Source organism: Aythya ferina, assembly GCF_964211825.1.
Source record: "Aythya ferina genome assembly, chromosome: 8".
In the NCBI taxonomy this organism is placed as follows: Eukaryota; Metazoa; Chordata; class Aves; order Anseriformes; family Anatidae; genus Aythya; species Aythya ferina.
This window is the reverse complement of record NC_140304.1, coordinates 24796581-24813191: the sequence shown is the minus strand read 5'-3', so window position 1 is coordinate 24813191 and position 16611 is coordinate 24796581. Positions and strand designations below refer to the sequence as shown.

The 16611-nt window shown below is 45.9% G+C and overlaps 1 long non-coding RNA gene across 1 annotated transcript; it reads left to right on the top strand.

The window, feature by feature from the left end:
• The first annotated feature begins 154 nt into the window (after positions 1-154).
• LOC311440773 lies at positions 155-16383 on the top strand. The gene is made up of 2 exons (XR_014695567.1): positions 155-404; positions 15935-16383. It is a non-coding gene; the product is annotated as an uncharacterized lncRNA (long non-coding RNA).
• Positions 16384-16611: the final 228 nt, after the last annotated feature.

Here is a 16611-nt window from a genome sequence, read left to right as displayed (position 1 = left end):
GAGTGTAGCACCCTGACCTGAGATAATCTTAGCCAAAAGAGCAGCGTTAACAACCACGTCACATGCCCTGTTTGCTCTACAGTAATCATTAATAGGGGTGAGCCTGGGAGAAGAGAGAGGTGGGACAGAGCTTCTCACATCCTTTGGACTCTGGGTTGCCAAAGCAGCTCTGGACGCAAGCTTGAACTGCTCTGATTTCCAGTTGCTTTCTGTGGGGATGCTTCGCCCTGTCCTCCACAGTGGAAATGCTGCAGAGGGAGAGGACACCTCCTGGAAGGCCACAGTGGGGATGAAGGCACAGTAAAACCCTGTGAGGAGCCAGGACACCCCTGGGAAGCACCAGGTTCAGAGCTCCAGCAGCTCCCTGCCTGCAGACGCTCGGAGATGCTCATGGGCTCAATGGGGTAAGTGCAGAGCAGTCCCTGCTCACAGCCCCCGGCCAGCAGCTTGTGGGTTTGCCATGGTCGCCCATAGGACAAACAGAAGAAAAACGTTCAGCTAGTGAAAGCAAGGGGCAGCTGGAAAATATCCCCAACTTCAGGACACTTGATCTACCAGCTATTTTTATTCCTCCCTCTTTGTTTCACCTAAATTCCTAATCCTGTTATTGAAATGGCAGAAGACAAAAAAAGTGATGGCAAACTGCACGTTTTTACAAATCTCTGCTGAACTTGGCAGCAGGCCCTGGATGTCCTCAGAACACTCAAAATTTAAGGGCCTGAACCAATTCCCACTGGAACCTTTCCACTCATTCAGCAGCAGATGGATCGGGATGGTCAGCACAAGGGCTGGCAGGGGAGGGCACCAGGGAGGGCAGCTGCCAGCTGGGATGCCTGGGTTGCATTCCTATCCCTGTCCCCAAACTCACAGCCCAGCAAGCCCCTGCTTCTCCCCGCAGCTCCTTCCCATTCATCCCCTCTTTGAAAGCAGCCCTCAACCACTCTAGCTGCTGCAGCTCTGCCCAAAATTCACTCCTTTCCAAAAGGGTTTCCCTCCCACCCAATCTCACAGACCAGAGACAAAGCCTGGGAAAGCCCAGCCCAGAAGGGAACATTTCAGAGAGGTATGAATATGTGAGGGCTGGGCAGGGAGGCTGCTTGGGCTTTGCCCAAAAATCAGACTGCCTGGGTAACTACATACCATTCGGCACCCCAAACTCCTGGAAAAACCTCTTCCCTTCTCCAGGATGCTCACAGCGGGAAGGTGGGAGGCAGCTTAAGCATTAACAGCTTGTGCTACGGGATCGGGGCCTCCATCGAGGTCAACGAGGCTCTTTATTCCTGGAACAGCTCCAGTCCTGGCCGCCCCTGAAACCCGGGAACATAGCCACCTTTGCCCCACCTTCCTGGGTTGCGCCAAGCCCGGGCTGGCCACCACCCAGCTTTGGGGCCACCAATTCTCATTTTTTAAGTGAGAGGAGAGAAGAGAGAAACCAAGAGATGGAAAGGTCAGGTGCCTTCGCCAAGGCTACACGGCACATCGGTGGTGGAGCTGGCATTCGCGCGCAGGAGCGCCTGTTTTCTACGCCAGTGCTAAAACATCCAGACCACCCTGCTGCCTCCGAGACCACACCGCCTCTGTGAAATGTGTGGAAATTCGCAGGCATTTTCCCTGATTTTTACAGGGATTTTTTTTTGTTGTTGTTCCACACTTGGCTTACAGCTGTTTGCCAAAATCAAATTGCTGAGGTGTTTCTGTCTCTTTAAAACTTCATAAACAGACACTTGGACAAAAACCATCAGTGCATCGCAGCTGCGGTGGGGGATTTGGTTTAGCTGTGGTGGGCTGGAAGTGAGAAACCCAACCCGAGATGCAGCCCCGTCCCTCTGCCCTCCCGGGCAGGGGCTCACGGCCACACACAACCCCACAGGCATCACCCACAGCCCCTTCACCTGACAGGAGAGGTGCACCAGAAAACCAGACTGTCCTTCCATTCTTCCCAAACAAACAAAACGTTTTCTGCAATGACCATTTTACTCCTTAATTCCAAAGGAAAAAGTCGGCAAATGTTTATGTTCCCACCTCCCAGTGCTACCTGCCTCCACTGCAGTTTGCTATCTGTAATTCAGCAGGACCCCAGAGCCTTCCCTGGACCCACACATTTCCCTACAGACCAAGCCCAGGACACATCAGGTGCATCAGCATACTGGGGAAAGATATCCAAGGCTTACCCAGGCAGAGCAACACTGCAAGCAAAGCACACGGAGATGCTGTGGCTATTTTTAAGTCCTTAAAAAAAAAAAACAAAAAAAAAAAACAAAAAAAAAAAAAACAATCAATGCCTCTGTAACTTGCCACACAGCAAACAAAAGGTTAAGCAAACAAAGCCCAAGCAATGTCTCAGGCTCGCCAGATGCAAAAAAGCTTTCAGCCAGTGACATTTCTCCTTCCCCAGCTGTAGGTTCATATTTTTAATGTCAGATCGCAAAAATAATAAAAAAAAAAAAAAAAAAAAAAGCAGGGGGAGAAGGAAAAAAAGCAAACATTTAGCTCACAACTGGATGGGAAATGAACTGGAAGCCGGTGTTTGTGTATATTTCTCCCTGGCAAAGAAGCCAGCTGGTATGTGCAAGGTCCTGAAAACCTGTCCTGACATCGGCAGAAGTGTGACCAGCAATACCTCTCCCGTGCTGGCTCATGCGTTTTCTCCTATCTCACTTCATCTCTCACTAAGCTCAAGTGAGCCCGTGCTATTGCAGATTTATCGCCATCTGAAAAACATTAAATATCTCAGGGTTTCAAATATTTGCAGACAGCTGAAGAAGTGGCTGTGATGGAACTGTCTCTTTCTGGCATAAAGCTATCAATTTTCCATGAAAGTTGAGGCCCGGATTTTTTACTTTATTTTATTTTTTTTACCCCTGGTAAAACACTGTAACAAATGACTTATTCCCCTTTTAGCAAACGCGAGGGAAGCGGACGGTCATTATTACCAAATGTGTGCACACACGAGTAACTAAGGGAAAATAAATCCCATTTGAAGGTTAATTAACTAAGGCAGGGTCACAGCTTGACAATCTGCCCTCAGCAAAGGGAAGCACAACATCGCCGGCTCTACGAAGCAGAGCTGTAATGAATTGTGACTTGGGGCTTGTCTATGCAGGGCATTACCACGTTGCGAGCTGTGGGCTGAATTTATAGCCCTCGCTCCACATTTATGGCATTAGGCGCTTTGCGCAGACTAATTAGGAACTAGTTTACCTCGTTTACCTTGTGACAACTGCTGCTTTTGCACAGAAGCCCACAAGAGCCCCGTCAACTCCTCGTTTTTTGCCAGCACCTCTGGCTTTGCATGGCAATGAGCAAGTCCAAACTGAGGAACAAGGGAGGGAGAGGCTGGGGAAAACACACTCAGCCCCAGCACGTGAGCAAGAGCTGGGGCTTGCGCATCCCCAAAGGCCCCCAGAAAGCCCCTTGGTTTGGACATAAATAAGTTTGCAACAATGGGCACATCTGGTTCTTGGGAGAAGGCTGAGGCTGAAGCCATGGAGAAGCCTGGATGCATTTGTCATCACAGCTTCTTGTTCAGTTTGCTCCTCGCCCCATCCCTGCACATGGCTGCAGTGCCTCTTGCAGCCCTCTGTGCCCAACAGAGCAGGAAAACCTGTAGTGATTTAGCCAAGGAGGCTGCAGACGGCCGGAGGGGTGGTGGAGAGAGGGCCTCCAAGGAGCTCTGGTGGAGGGGAGCCAGGCTGAGCACCACCTAGATCTCTTCTAAAGGGATTTCTAAAGAGGACCAGCTGGCTCGTTTTCATTTTGCCTGGCTTCTCAGCCAAGCTGAAGGGCACCAAGCCAACACAAGGCCACCTCAGTGCTGAACAAACACACCCACCGCAGAGGTTTTGTGCAGGTCAGCTGTTCTGCTTGCTCCCCATTGCCAGGTGGTGAGCTCGGAGGGAGTCTGGGGTCAGCAGGCTGTGCCAGGCAGCAGCCAGAAGAGGGAACAAGAGTTGGAGTTGGTACATGGTGACAGCAGGCTGAGGGTGACAGAACCACACTCCTGCACATGGGGTGACAGCTCCCTGCCATCTAAAGCCAAAGTCCTTCAGGGTTGCTTCACAAAATCAGAGTCACACCTGCAAAACTAGTCAAGGCACCACATGCCAGAAGTGCTGGGGAAGGTCAAATATGTCATCACTGGTTAAAAATAATAATAATAATAATTCTTTAGGCATTTGGGCCTTTTGAGGCAGCAGACAGACAGGAGAGCTCATGGGTTGGGATCTCCTGCCAGCCCCTACAGAAAAACTCAGAAGTCCTTTCACCTCCTTGTGCTTCCTTTTCCCTGCAACAGAAGGCAGCAGGTGACCTCCTCTGGGGGAAGATTTTACAAGTCTTAGGGGGTAGCAAAGCTCTGATAAGAAGCTGCTCAAACCACAGCTTCCTCGGTGAAGCATTGCTACTTTCACACCTTCTTTTCCCCACCTGCCAGAGAGGATGGTTGAGTTTCAGGGCACATCCACAAGGTGCAAAACATTTTATTTCCAACAGGGTCTCCAGAGTGAAGCAGGCTGGCCAGTTGGGGGGACACGCCATGCAGTGGGCTAAAAGCTCCCCCTTTTGGGGAGAGCCCTTTGGAGACAGCTCCAGCACAAGGATGCTGTATTTCACAGACTTTTCTGTGCTAAAACCCAAGATTAGCAGTCATTTCTGCTCTTATCTCTCATCCACCCACAAAACTAATGAAAGGGGTTCACTATTAGCATTCAATCACACTCCACCCCTTGGGATTTGGAAGTCCACTACCTCCCGTCTGTGACAGCAGGTTTTCACTTGCCAATTTATCTCATTCTGATTTTCCTCTTCCTAAACTGTGGGTTTCATAAAGTTTCCAAGACAGCTGCTTCACTGAAGAGGAAGTGCTTCAAGCCAGCTTGGCTACAAGGTGAGCGCTGCTGAGAGCACAAGTCAACTGGTGCAAAGACCAGCTTCTCCCTAGCGGCCCAGAACCCAAAAGATAGGGATAAAACCATCAGAGAAACAACTGAAACAAGAAACAGGCACACAGGCCACCAAAAGACAGAGCAGGCCCCAAGAGGCACTAAGCAAAACCAGATGGAAATCTCAGCTGAGCCATCAAGAGACGCGTTCCTGCCCGGCGCCTGCCAGCGTGCTCTCCCAGCACCTTGTAGCAGTCCCCTTTCAGCACGGACACCCCAAGCAACCTGCCCAGCAATCACACCAAGCAAGCAGTTCAGCTAACATCTCCCAAGCCCTACGTGACCCTTCTATTTTCCATCTTCTGCACTGCTTTTTCTTTCCCCTTCCCTTTAACTTCTATGTATAAATATCCTTCCACTATACACTCTTAACTCATCTATTATCTCAGACTTCCCTTTCACCTACTCCTCTCTATCTCAGCACTGAAGAATCAAGTATCCAAAGCTTTCATGGTATTTGCAATCGACTACCAGCACTGGCCAGTTCCCTGGGAAATCAAGTACAAAATGATCTTCCATCACGACCCATCAGATGGGTCGTTTCACCAAAATGCTCAAGAAATTCAGGGGAAGGAGAAATGCCACTGGGAAGGGAACAATCTGAGTTTTTAGCCTTATTTTCAATGGCCTTTTTCAAAGAACAGATTCACATTCACCACTGGATATACAGATTACATCCCCATGAAAACGTAGATGGCCCCTTCTCTGCAAAAAACCTGGTGAGTAAATAGGTATAAAGCTGCATACTCTGCAGGCTGGTCCATGATGTCACAGCCTGCCAATGTGTGCATAATCTCATATGTTTACCTACTAAAATATAAATAATATTTTATGTAGGAGTCCATTTATGGGGCAGTGTTTATGCAGAAATGGAAGAGTCTTTTCTACAGGAGAGAGGGAAGGTTAAAAGGGCTGCATTGCTGCACTGATTTACAGGCTGCCTGATTTAATTAATATTTGAATATGATTATTTTGGGGGCTGTGGGTGGTCGTTCACAAGGGAATGAAAATATCATCATCTGAAATCTCTTCATTTATTTCATATGTTCACGTAATTGTGTATGAAACTCAAGTACACGAAACTGCCACATTAACATTCTTTTCAGGTACGTTTGTATCGCACCTTTACTCAAAACACCACAAGAAACAGGAAAAAAAAAAAAAAAAAAAAAAAAAAAAGCTTTATTCCTCAACCTGCAAGGTCAAGGCTGCTACATCCATTACTCGGACACAAGTTTTGGGGGAACAAAGAGGTTTAGCAGCCTCTCCACCACAAGGAGGAAAGTGGCTTCCAGTGATGCTGTCCCCACCATGAGGCTCCCCTCCCTCACGCCCCCACCCTCCTCATATTTCTATGCTGTGTGTGCTCATATAGTCTCATTCTTATTTTAAGAGCATTAATATATACATTTGAAAACCCAAACCATTAAAAAGTAGTTGGCTCGGACTTTTACTGGAACACGTGCACAAATATGTTGTTTGGATATTTTTATGGCCATTAACTTTTCCATATATAACCCAGACCTCCCATTAGGTGTTGTGAACTGGATCGCCTCTTTACTTGCCAAGTTATATTTCAATTAAATTAAAGTCACCTTTGGTCCTAATGAACTCTTGTTGTTTGCCTAATGCCATGATTAATTCCAGCTGCAAGAAATGGTATTAGCCTGGGTGGGTACATAGCTGAAGATGCCGATTCTCCTCTGATATTTATGGGTGCTGGAGAAGGCTCCATGACTCCTTACTGTTCAGACAGTAAGCAGAGTTGATTTGTGTCCCCAGAAAGATGGTCACAATAGGAAGCATCTCGGCACCTGCCTGCAGCCTGGGGTGCCACAGAAACTGTGATTCACCCTAAATTTGTTCCTGCAGTTAGAAACTGAGCACATTTCTTTGGGCACTGGTGGCCATCTCCCTTCTTCCAAGACACAGCAGGGAGGCAGCCCAAAGATCTTGAACAGCTACATGGTGAAAAGCAGCCTCCCCTGAGGAATAACACAGCCAGGAAGGATTGCAGCCTCCATTTACACCTGGTGGTGATCTCAATGCCATTAAAGTGGTCTCAGATCTTAAGGAGATGCAGACATGAGAAACTCAGCTGGGAGCCAGACATCAGCTATGGGACGAGACCTCAGCTTTCCCAAAAGGATGCTGCCTTGGAGCTCTTTTTCTACCCAAATTTCTGGTACCCCAGCACTTAAGAGCAGAGGTCCATTCAAGTGCAAAAGTTTTCTGAAAAACTTCCTTAAGGGTAAAGATTTCTGCAACCAACAGATATAGATGAACTTGTCATCATGAGCATATCTAATCCCCTTTTCACCCCACTCAAATTTATGGTCACCATGGCATCAAGAGGCAGAGTCCCACCATTTTATTTCCTGTGGTGTAACAGAGGCAGGTGTCTGCCAGGGCACAGCATGGTGCTGGAGGAGCTTTATCAGTTCTGCCCATGGTATCTAAACTCTGACTATGCTATTGCACGAGATCCAAGAGAAGATTGCAGTGACCTAAAAAGGTTTTTTTCATTATTATTTAACAGGTATACAGGTGAATTATTTGTGGTCAGTCATTTTTCCACTCCCTTCTCATCCCTCCTCCATTTATTAAGACCATAGAAATTGCTTCAGTATTCAAAAATATCACTAGATTATCAGTCCTTTCCTTTTATTAGTGCCAGTGGCAATCTGTCACCATGACCCTGTTTAACAACTTGCTTCACACCTTCCCAGCTAGCTTAAGCTCTCCCTGATCATAGTTGCAGTTCTCCAAAGAGGGGGAACTCAGCAAGTCTGGCACCACAAGCCCAGAAAACAGCTCACAGCTCAGACTCCATCCAGAGACAGAACAGGATAAGAACAGACGGGATCTCAGATATATGAAATCTTCTGCCTTCTTCTCATAAGCATCATTACAGAAGAAAAAAGAAAAAGAAAATAAAAGAGGTTGTTGCAAGAACCCTGTTTCAGGATTGTATCTGAGTGAGATGATACCTGCTGCTGACATCCAAGGCAGTCCTTCCTTGACAATCAGCCCACAGGATCAATTCTTAGGAGAATTCTCCTGTATTTAAGCCCAGATAGATCATGAATATCTCAAGCTGAACGGAGCTTAAGATAGAGAGGAGAATAAGGCCTATGATTTTAGAGGAGCTGGGTTAGAGGAAACAAATATCCATGAGTCAAAGTTTCAGAACTGTCTTAGTTCATTCAGCATTTCAATGCAAATCACAGTCTAAGTACAACAAAAAAATATTTCTGTAATCATCATAGTTCCCATGATTTCCCTGGCATCTGCCTCACCTAAACCAGGACTGCATTTGAGCAAGAGCAAAAAGAGCCAAACCATATTACATATAACTGAAAAAAATAGAGGTTCAATAGGATTCAGACAAACCCAAGAATAACCATTACATTGTGGAAAGTATTTGCCATTAAAACATTTTTCATTAAAAGTGGCATTTCTGAGACTTCTATCCTGCTGAAAAGCAATACCAGCCTCACGTCAGAAAGTCTGTAAGAAAAATTTCCATTGCTATAATTAACTTCTCTGTTGAGGTTGCATTGTTCCCCTTTTGCAGAAAAGCTCAGCAAAGTTTCCATGGATTGAAGGCAGCCAAAAAGGTGTCCTGTCCCATTTTTAGGAGGAACTTGTGGTCGGCAAGGCATCTAGGAGAGCTTTAAGCTATACAGAAGATGCAGAGCAAACAAGTTCATCTACCCCACTGAAACCAGATGAGACTAAGCTCTGTAGGTTAGCTTCGATGCTGGAGCAGCTAAAAAGTATTCTGTAGGCCAGCAGCTGCCACAGGACCACAGCAGAGTCAGAGAAATAATGCAAGAACCTGGCTTGTACAGTATGTTCTTTCTCCTGATAGATTTTTGTCTGCAAGCTTCATTACTGAACTGCAAAATAAGATGTGAAGAGCCTACAGAATGAAGAGAGACCTCTGGAGGGAAACTAAAAGAAAACCCAAGATGTTCAAGCAAACCAGACCCCACAGCAGCCAGTGCTAACCCAGCATGGTTTTAACCCTGCCAGTACTCCAGCAGAGACCCTCATCCATGGATTGGTGCCATACAAACCCAGAACCAAGGAGCCCACACTGAGAGCACCAGGCAGGAGACAGTGGAGAGCATTGGTCTTGGCTCATCAACAACTCAGCTCCTGCCAGATACATCAGGCATCATTACAGGGGAAAGCTTTATTACTCTGATATTTGAAGGAAAATAGCAAAATAAAGCACTCTGGTTGTTAAAACACCCCCAGTTCTTAGAACGCAATCCCAACTGCCAACTCCCCTTTTTCAGATAGATGCAGCCCTGAATGAGGCCCCAGTATCTGCTTTTGGGTTATTAAGTCATGTGAATCGTTAGACCAGCCAGTACAAGAACCTGCCTCACATGGCATGTGGCTGTGAAGCTTTGTGTTGCATTTCAGGAATGTGAAGAGGCAAGCAAGACCCTTTGGAATAACACCTACAACAGAACCCAACTCCTGCACTGAGCCCAGTAACTTCTAACTGGCCAGGACATAGAATCATAGACTGCATTCTGCTTTTTAAGACTAAAGATGAAAACTCCACCATTTCCCTCTGCAGCTTGTTAAAAAAAAAAAAAAAAAAAAAAAAAAAAAAAAGGAATGTACTATAGTTTTACTTTGAGTTGGTTTGCTATCCAGCCATTGTTTTTCTTTTCTTTTTTTTCCCCCCTTTCAGGAAAATTAAGATTTTTTCTCTGGGTGATGGCACTTCACATACTAACAGTCATATCATGCTCCTCTTCCTAAGTTGAAGATATTTAACTCTTTTCAACCTTGTGAGCTAACACTAACAACACTGATGCAATAGCTCTGTTGATTTCTCCATTTCCTCTAAAAATACTGAACGCATTCTCCCACTTCTACCCCTTGACCTATCATTATTATAAAACTGTTGTAAATTGGGTGGGCTGTTTGCAGAAGCAAAGGAGAAAAAGAAAGCAAGCCTAGTTAACATCTCTCAAGAGAAAGCAAACAATTCTCCAGTGCTATGAACATGGAAATTCATGTCAGCCCCAAGACTTTGTGCCAGCTAAACACCACAAACAGCTCAGAAACAGATGTATCTTGTACATATTCTTGCCCAGAAAATCATTAGATTGGGGAATGAGACACAGCTTGGCACAAGGACATAGGAGTTGTAAAGGTTGCAGTGATAATGATTTCACTAGATTCATTGCTCAGGAAAGCTTTATTTCCTTTTGCCGTAGCAAAATTTTCTTACATTTCAGGAAACGGGTCAGAAACAGCCTTGCCGTTTAAGCTGGATATTTCCAGGATGCAGCTCTGTAGCTGACATGCCAGAGAGCTGGTCAAGAGATGACAAAGCAGTTGGTCTCATTCCCAGCAGAAGACATCCTGCCCAGATACAAGGCATCATCTCAGCTCTTCCGCTCCAAAACCAAGCACACCAGAAATGTGCTGAACCCCACTCCACCAGCCCCTGTTCCAGATCTAATGCTGCCTTCTGCATCAAATCAAAGCAAACTTGAGTAGCATCCATTTCTGTGGGCTCTGGTCTCCAAGATCCAGTACCGAAGTTGCCAGAGATTCCCTTTATAAAAGCAGTGCCCTGTTTTGCTTCTGAAACTTGGCCCAACAAAACTTGATCTTTGGCACATCTGCCCTCTCTCTGCCACTTAAATATCACTGACACATGTAATTAACACCAGGTCGAACATACCACGCTAGCATTTTACAGAGTCTGGTTTCAGCTCCTGTACTGAAGCTCCTTGATTGGGCCAAAGATGGGTAACAGACACCAGGACAAAGCAGGGTCAAGAAATAACTGCAGGAAGATTTTTACTCAATCATTGAGGATTTTAATCCATGTTTTAGCACCTAGGTAAAGGACAAGGAGGTTGTTAGGAGCACTGCCTTGTAGTGTATAACCTGTTTACACAAAATATGCCTCCTTATGATATATAATAAAATACAACATAGCCCTAAATGATCTCCCATCTAGAAACTGGGCCTAAAGCTGAACGGTTATTATCCTGGCAATCTGTCAAAGAGACAAATCAGTCAAAAAATCAATTTCAGATTTCTTCCAGGCCTAAGCGTGTCACACTGAAGTATCTTCATTTGAGCCCATGCAGAAGGAAGAATTCCCACAAATCAGATGCTGCACGCACATCCTTCTCCAAGGAGAAAGGGAATATTTTCAACATAGTTTCACAGGGTTATAGGACCCAGCTTGCTGAGTTAGTGTTTGATTACAATTCCAGCTACACCTGATCTTCACAGCTCATTCACCACCCCCTGAGAAGTACCTGTAGCAAATCAGCCCACCTGTCCTAAGACCACATGGCTGGGTAAGAAACACAAAATTGGACTTGAGAAACATTTCCCCCACCCTGGACCACTGTAAGAAAGTCAGACCCACATATGGTGCTCAGTAGGCTTCTTCCATGCGAAGCCTCAGATTCTGCTGCCTTACTGATCCCATAAGCCTACCTTAGCAAATAGAACAATTTAGCAGACAACCCAGTAAACATATCTAGTCCCTTATCTCCAGAAGGCCTCCAAATGCCATACTTGAAGGCCCACACAACAAAACAAGATAACATTTGCAGCAAACAATCTACTTTCCAATAAGTAGTTTGGAGGAAAACACACTTCAAAACACTTAAAATTCTTTGACGCTATAAGTAGAAGTGACTGCCATCCATACCACATCAGTCCTCCGGTCTAGGAGGCCCATTCATCAGACAGGGAGAAAGTTAACCTTAAGCAGTATTACAAAGAACTCAGGCAGAATTAATTTGTAAAAACAATACAAGTAATCAAGGAACAAATATGAACACGACAATGTTGTGTGAAGCACCACAAAGCAATAAAAATATTTCAAAAATCAGCTCCAACTTTAGACTCATCTCTACAAGAACAGTAAATATTTCTCACCTGTGAGTCCATGATGTCTGGAGGTTTTCCCAAGCTTTCCTGAAGACAACACTGCTCAAGCTGGACTTTTTTTCTGCCTTGGCTTTAGGACCTCACTGGTGTTATCAGACACTCCCCAAGATGCTCCATTCCACCCAGATCCCAGTCACCCAACAGTCACCAACATCTTTCTAAAGTGGTGGGTACATGCAAATTAGACTGCCCTGGTAATGGAGGCTTAAAAGCTGCAGCCAACATCTTTGGAAATGGGTAGAGGAGTCCAGGACAGGTTCTTCTCTTTCTCAAATGACATCCCAGATGGAGTGTCCTCCTAGAGATGGGGGTTGACACCTCAGGCAGATTCTGTTAGCTAACACTTTTCACCTGGGATACTCATAACTAAGCCTAAAATGGATCTGCTGGCAGTGCTCACCCCTTGCTGTCATATTGCTGGCACCTGGCCCTACCCTTGAGCAATAAAGCAGACAAAAGAAAAGTGAAAATTATGGGATGAACTCTAGGAGTAGCAATAGGCTCCTGCTAAGGTTTCAGACCCTTCATTTGCAAATCAATTCTGGCTGACAGTATGGCAACTGGACCACAAAAGTCTTTCTTCTCCAAGAAAAAGAAAAATTACAGCCTCATTCCCATTGCTTTTTTTTTTTTTTTTTTTTTTTTTTTTTTTTTTTTGATGTTCATTACTAAAAGCTTTACCCAGACTACAACTATTTCATCACTGACTTACAGCACAGGAGGTTTGGAGGATCATCAGGAAAAAAGGCAAGCCTCTTCAGCAACATCTCTCCATTGCTCTGCCTAAAAAAAATAGATATCGGAGTTTTAAAAAGGTAATGGAAGGATTTCTGAGCATGCAAGGTGAATTCAACACACACAAAAAAAAAAAAAAAAAAAGTGCAATTAAAGATATTTGGCCAAATCTTAAAATCTTTAAAAAGTCCCATTTTACCAAAACACAAACTTTTTCATCCTATATATTTCACAAAGTAACAGTATTTATTCTCAAAGAAAACAAAAACAAACAAAAAAAAACTTTTATAAATACTTTGATCAATCAGACTAGGGGAGAGAAGATAGTTTTCTGATATTACCTTTTTTGCTCTCCTTTTTCCCCTACCATTTTAGTACAGAGAAAGTAAGTACTGGTTATATACAAAAAGTACAGCTCATGCCTTCCCTTCCCTGTCCCCCATTAAAAATAGCTCCAGAAAGTGAATAAAACATTTTTTCCTTCCACAAAAAAAATAAGATTTTCCAAAACAAATTTAAAATTAAAGCAACCCCCTAGCCAGCTTCACATACTCATTATTAACCTGTCTCTCTCTGCAATTAGGGCTCCACATTTAAAACTCTTCTGACAGAGGCATAACAAACCAACATTAAGCTTGTTTATTGTTATTGCTCACTCAAAATTTTTGCTTTCCAGCTAAAACACCAGCCTGGATTCTCAGCCTTAGAAGAGCTACATCCAAGGTCAGGATCCCTAATCTCGAAACCACCTCTAACTTTACAATCAACAAATCCAGCAGTTTTGAATATTACAGATTATTTTCCAAGCTGTGGAGGGAGATTTCTTTCCTAATTGGAGAACACAGAGGAGAAAACCTCACACAGGAGCTGCCAGTAACCTAAATTTCCTATTCTTTCCCCCCTGCAAGCAGAACACACACCTCCATCCTTTCCCACTGCCCAGCACCTTGTGCTGCACATAAAGGGCTATTTCTAGGAAAGCCCCCTGTGGGTGGGGTCTGTTGTGACTTAGTGGGGTCTATCGTGACTTGGTGGGGTCTGTCGTGACAGAGTGGGCCTAACACATACACACACACAGTTACAGGGAGGGTGGCCACCAAGCTGTGCTAGGTAATGTCAGGGGCACTGCTGCCTCGGCTTTAGAGCAGCGCTACTTTTCAGGGCTCAGGTTCATTAAATAACCTGTAGGTACGTGGTCCAAACAAGTCACACCTACTGCTTTCTGTGTAAGGGTCAAAGCCAGGCTGGATGTTGGCGAATTGCTCAGCGCTTCGCCGCAGCACTTGGCCCAGCTGCTGCCTCCCACCTAGGTGGGACCTGGGCGGATGGTTTGGCTGGGACATTTGTCTCGACAGCATTCAAGGAATAGAGGACTCCAGGCCAACTCCTGCAGCAATTAAATAAAGGCTTCGGTATTATGCCCAGTGGGATCCATGATAAAAGTTCTGCAGAGCCTCGTCCAAGTGCTGGTCTAGGAAAGCGGGAGAGAAATTCCCCTGTCAGTCTGCAGACGTTCGGTTTTAGTTCACGACGGCTGCAGATTTATCAGAAGAGATGGGAAGAGCCGAACCTACCTGGCTGGAGTCGTCATCCCCCGCTGAGCCCCTCAGCACGCGGAGTTTAAACCAGGTTGGCCTCAAGCCTCCTGGAAGCGAGCGTGGAAATTGCTCCGTGGCGGCTGAGGCCCAGCCAGGTCTTGGGCAGGCTGTGTGGTGTCTGTGGGGGCTTTCCACCCAGAAGGGATAAGTGAAAGCTGTGCTTATCGGTGTCTGCCTCCCTCCTGCCACACCTCGCCGAACAATTTCGTCTTCCCAATAACAGGGGTCTGCTTCCTCTGTCCCCAGAAGCACTGACCAGATATGAAGGCTGAAGGACCAAGAGATCAAAGGGGTCTCCTTCAGCTCCTCAAGGTTCTCCTGGATAACCCTGGGGGAACAGCCCTGAGCAGCCTCTCCTTCTGGTGTCCCCTCAGCTCAGGCACCAACGGGGTTTCCATCTGAACGCTCCTGAAGAAGCAAATACTCCAGCCCATCCTTCATTTTGTGAAATAAAAACTGTATCTACTTGCAAAAAACAGGCATCTACTGCCAACATATATATCTGTACATTGCCCCTTCCCCAGGTTGTTTGGAAAAGTCACTTTTCTCCACAGCTCCCTCATAAGCATTGCATCCCTCTGAAGGCCACGTCCCGTCTGAGCTAATTATTTCTTGTCAACGTTAAGCTTTAATAGGGCCCAGAACAGCTCACTGCTGCTGGAGCCGGAGGAAAACAAGGATGCCTTTTGGTGCTTGCTCTCTGCCTGATCTCAGAGCAGTGAAGATGCCATGGGAGCCACAGCCCCTGTGAAGCGTGCGAGGAGGTGTGGGCAGCAGAGAGTGGGGTTAGGGTGGGCAGCAGACACCAGGGGGGTTGTGCATGGCTTGGTGTCCAGCTGCCACCACAGAACCTTAGCAAGCAGCTCTCTGAGCCTTGAGCCAGCCTTGTTTTACAGGCGTGAGGTCTTCCTTGTGTTATTTCAGGCACCATTTGCTGAGGCACAGCTGGGGTCCAAATAGCCGTATTTACAACCAAATGCAAATCCGCCGAGCCTCGCTGCACACAGGCACTGCACACACATCTATTGGAGTGTGGTGGGAGGAGAAACGGGTCGGTGACTCACTCCCCGATTTGCATTGCTTAATGTGGGACATGTGTGCCGGCAGCATCTGTGCCTCCCTCCCCAGCGCATCCACCCTGCCTGCAGACACACGACAGCTCTGCTGGCTTCTGGTGGCTCTTGCAGGAGAAGATCAGAGGGTTCATTTGAGGCCGTCTAGACTATTTAAAACATACTACTCTGTTCCTTTATGTTACAGCAGCTTAGGAAATGCTGCTGCCCCGTCCCTGCGCAGCACAGCAGCTGTGGGCTCAGGAGTTCGAACACAGCTTGAAAGCATTGCATCAACTTCACTGGCTTCCCTCAGGTCTCTATCTCTGCTTGCTTCACACTGATCAAAGCCAAGGGAAGGAAGAACAGCACAAACAGTTTGGAAACGCTGGATATTCCTCCAGTTTCCACATGACCGCTTTGGGCTTGTCTTCTTGGTTTTCATAACTCTCCATGGACTCAACCATTGGTTTCATTCCGCAGTGCTTGGCCTCTTCCCCCCTGCCCCACGACTCCTTGCAGCCAGGGGTCACTGGAGCTGCCGAGCCTCCCCGGGACCCCATCCCCATTCCCAACCCATGAGTCACTTCCCCTCATCAAACCTCACCTTTCAACATTCATTTGTCATCTGCTTATGATCTTCACTCTATCTCCACAGGGCTTCCTACCAAGCACCATTCAGCCACAGCCCCTTGGTCCAGGCAGGAGCGATGCTTCTGGTTTCAGCAGGAAACAGGGGTGAGAAGACACCACACGAATGTACAGGGCTCAACCTCCCCTCCATGCAACCTGGCACAAGTTCCTGTGAAGACAGGCTGTCCTGCACCAGCTGAAAACCCAAACCATGTTGCAGGTGACGTGGGCTTTCCCTTCTCTCAAGACAACACCATTGCTCAATGATCAAAAGTTGATTGGAAATGGAAACAAATCCACCTGGAAAAAAAAAAATCAGACTTTTTTCCAACTCGCATGCTTTGAAGCTGTCCCCTCTTCTATTATTTTCATCATTAATTGAAGTTATTCTTATTTTAGGAAACCTTTTGAAACATGCCTCTTGGTGAGAAAATGTAGGGTCTGGCCAATAAAAGAATTACTACTGGGATTTCACATTTCATATTAAAAAGTCAACTCTAATTTCATTAAAAATACAATAATATAATTAATATTAAAATAGTTTCATAAATTAATTTTAAAATAGCTTTAAATTTATTTTTTTTTTTTGTATGTAAAACATCATAGACCTTCAGGTCATCGTGCTACGTGCTACAGTGTGGGATTTTTGCCACTCTCAGCCCCTGGCAAGCAGCACCAAAGGGACTTCTTCACTGTGGGGTC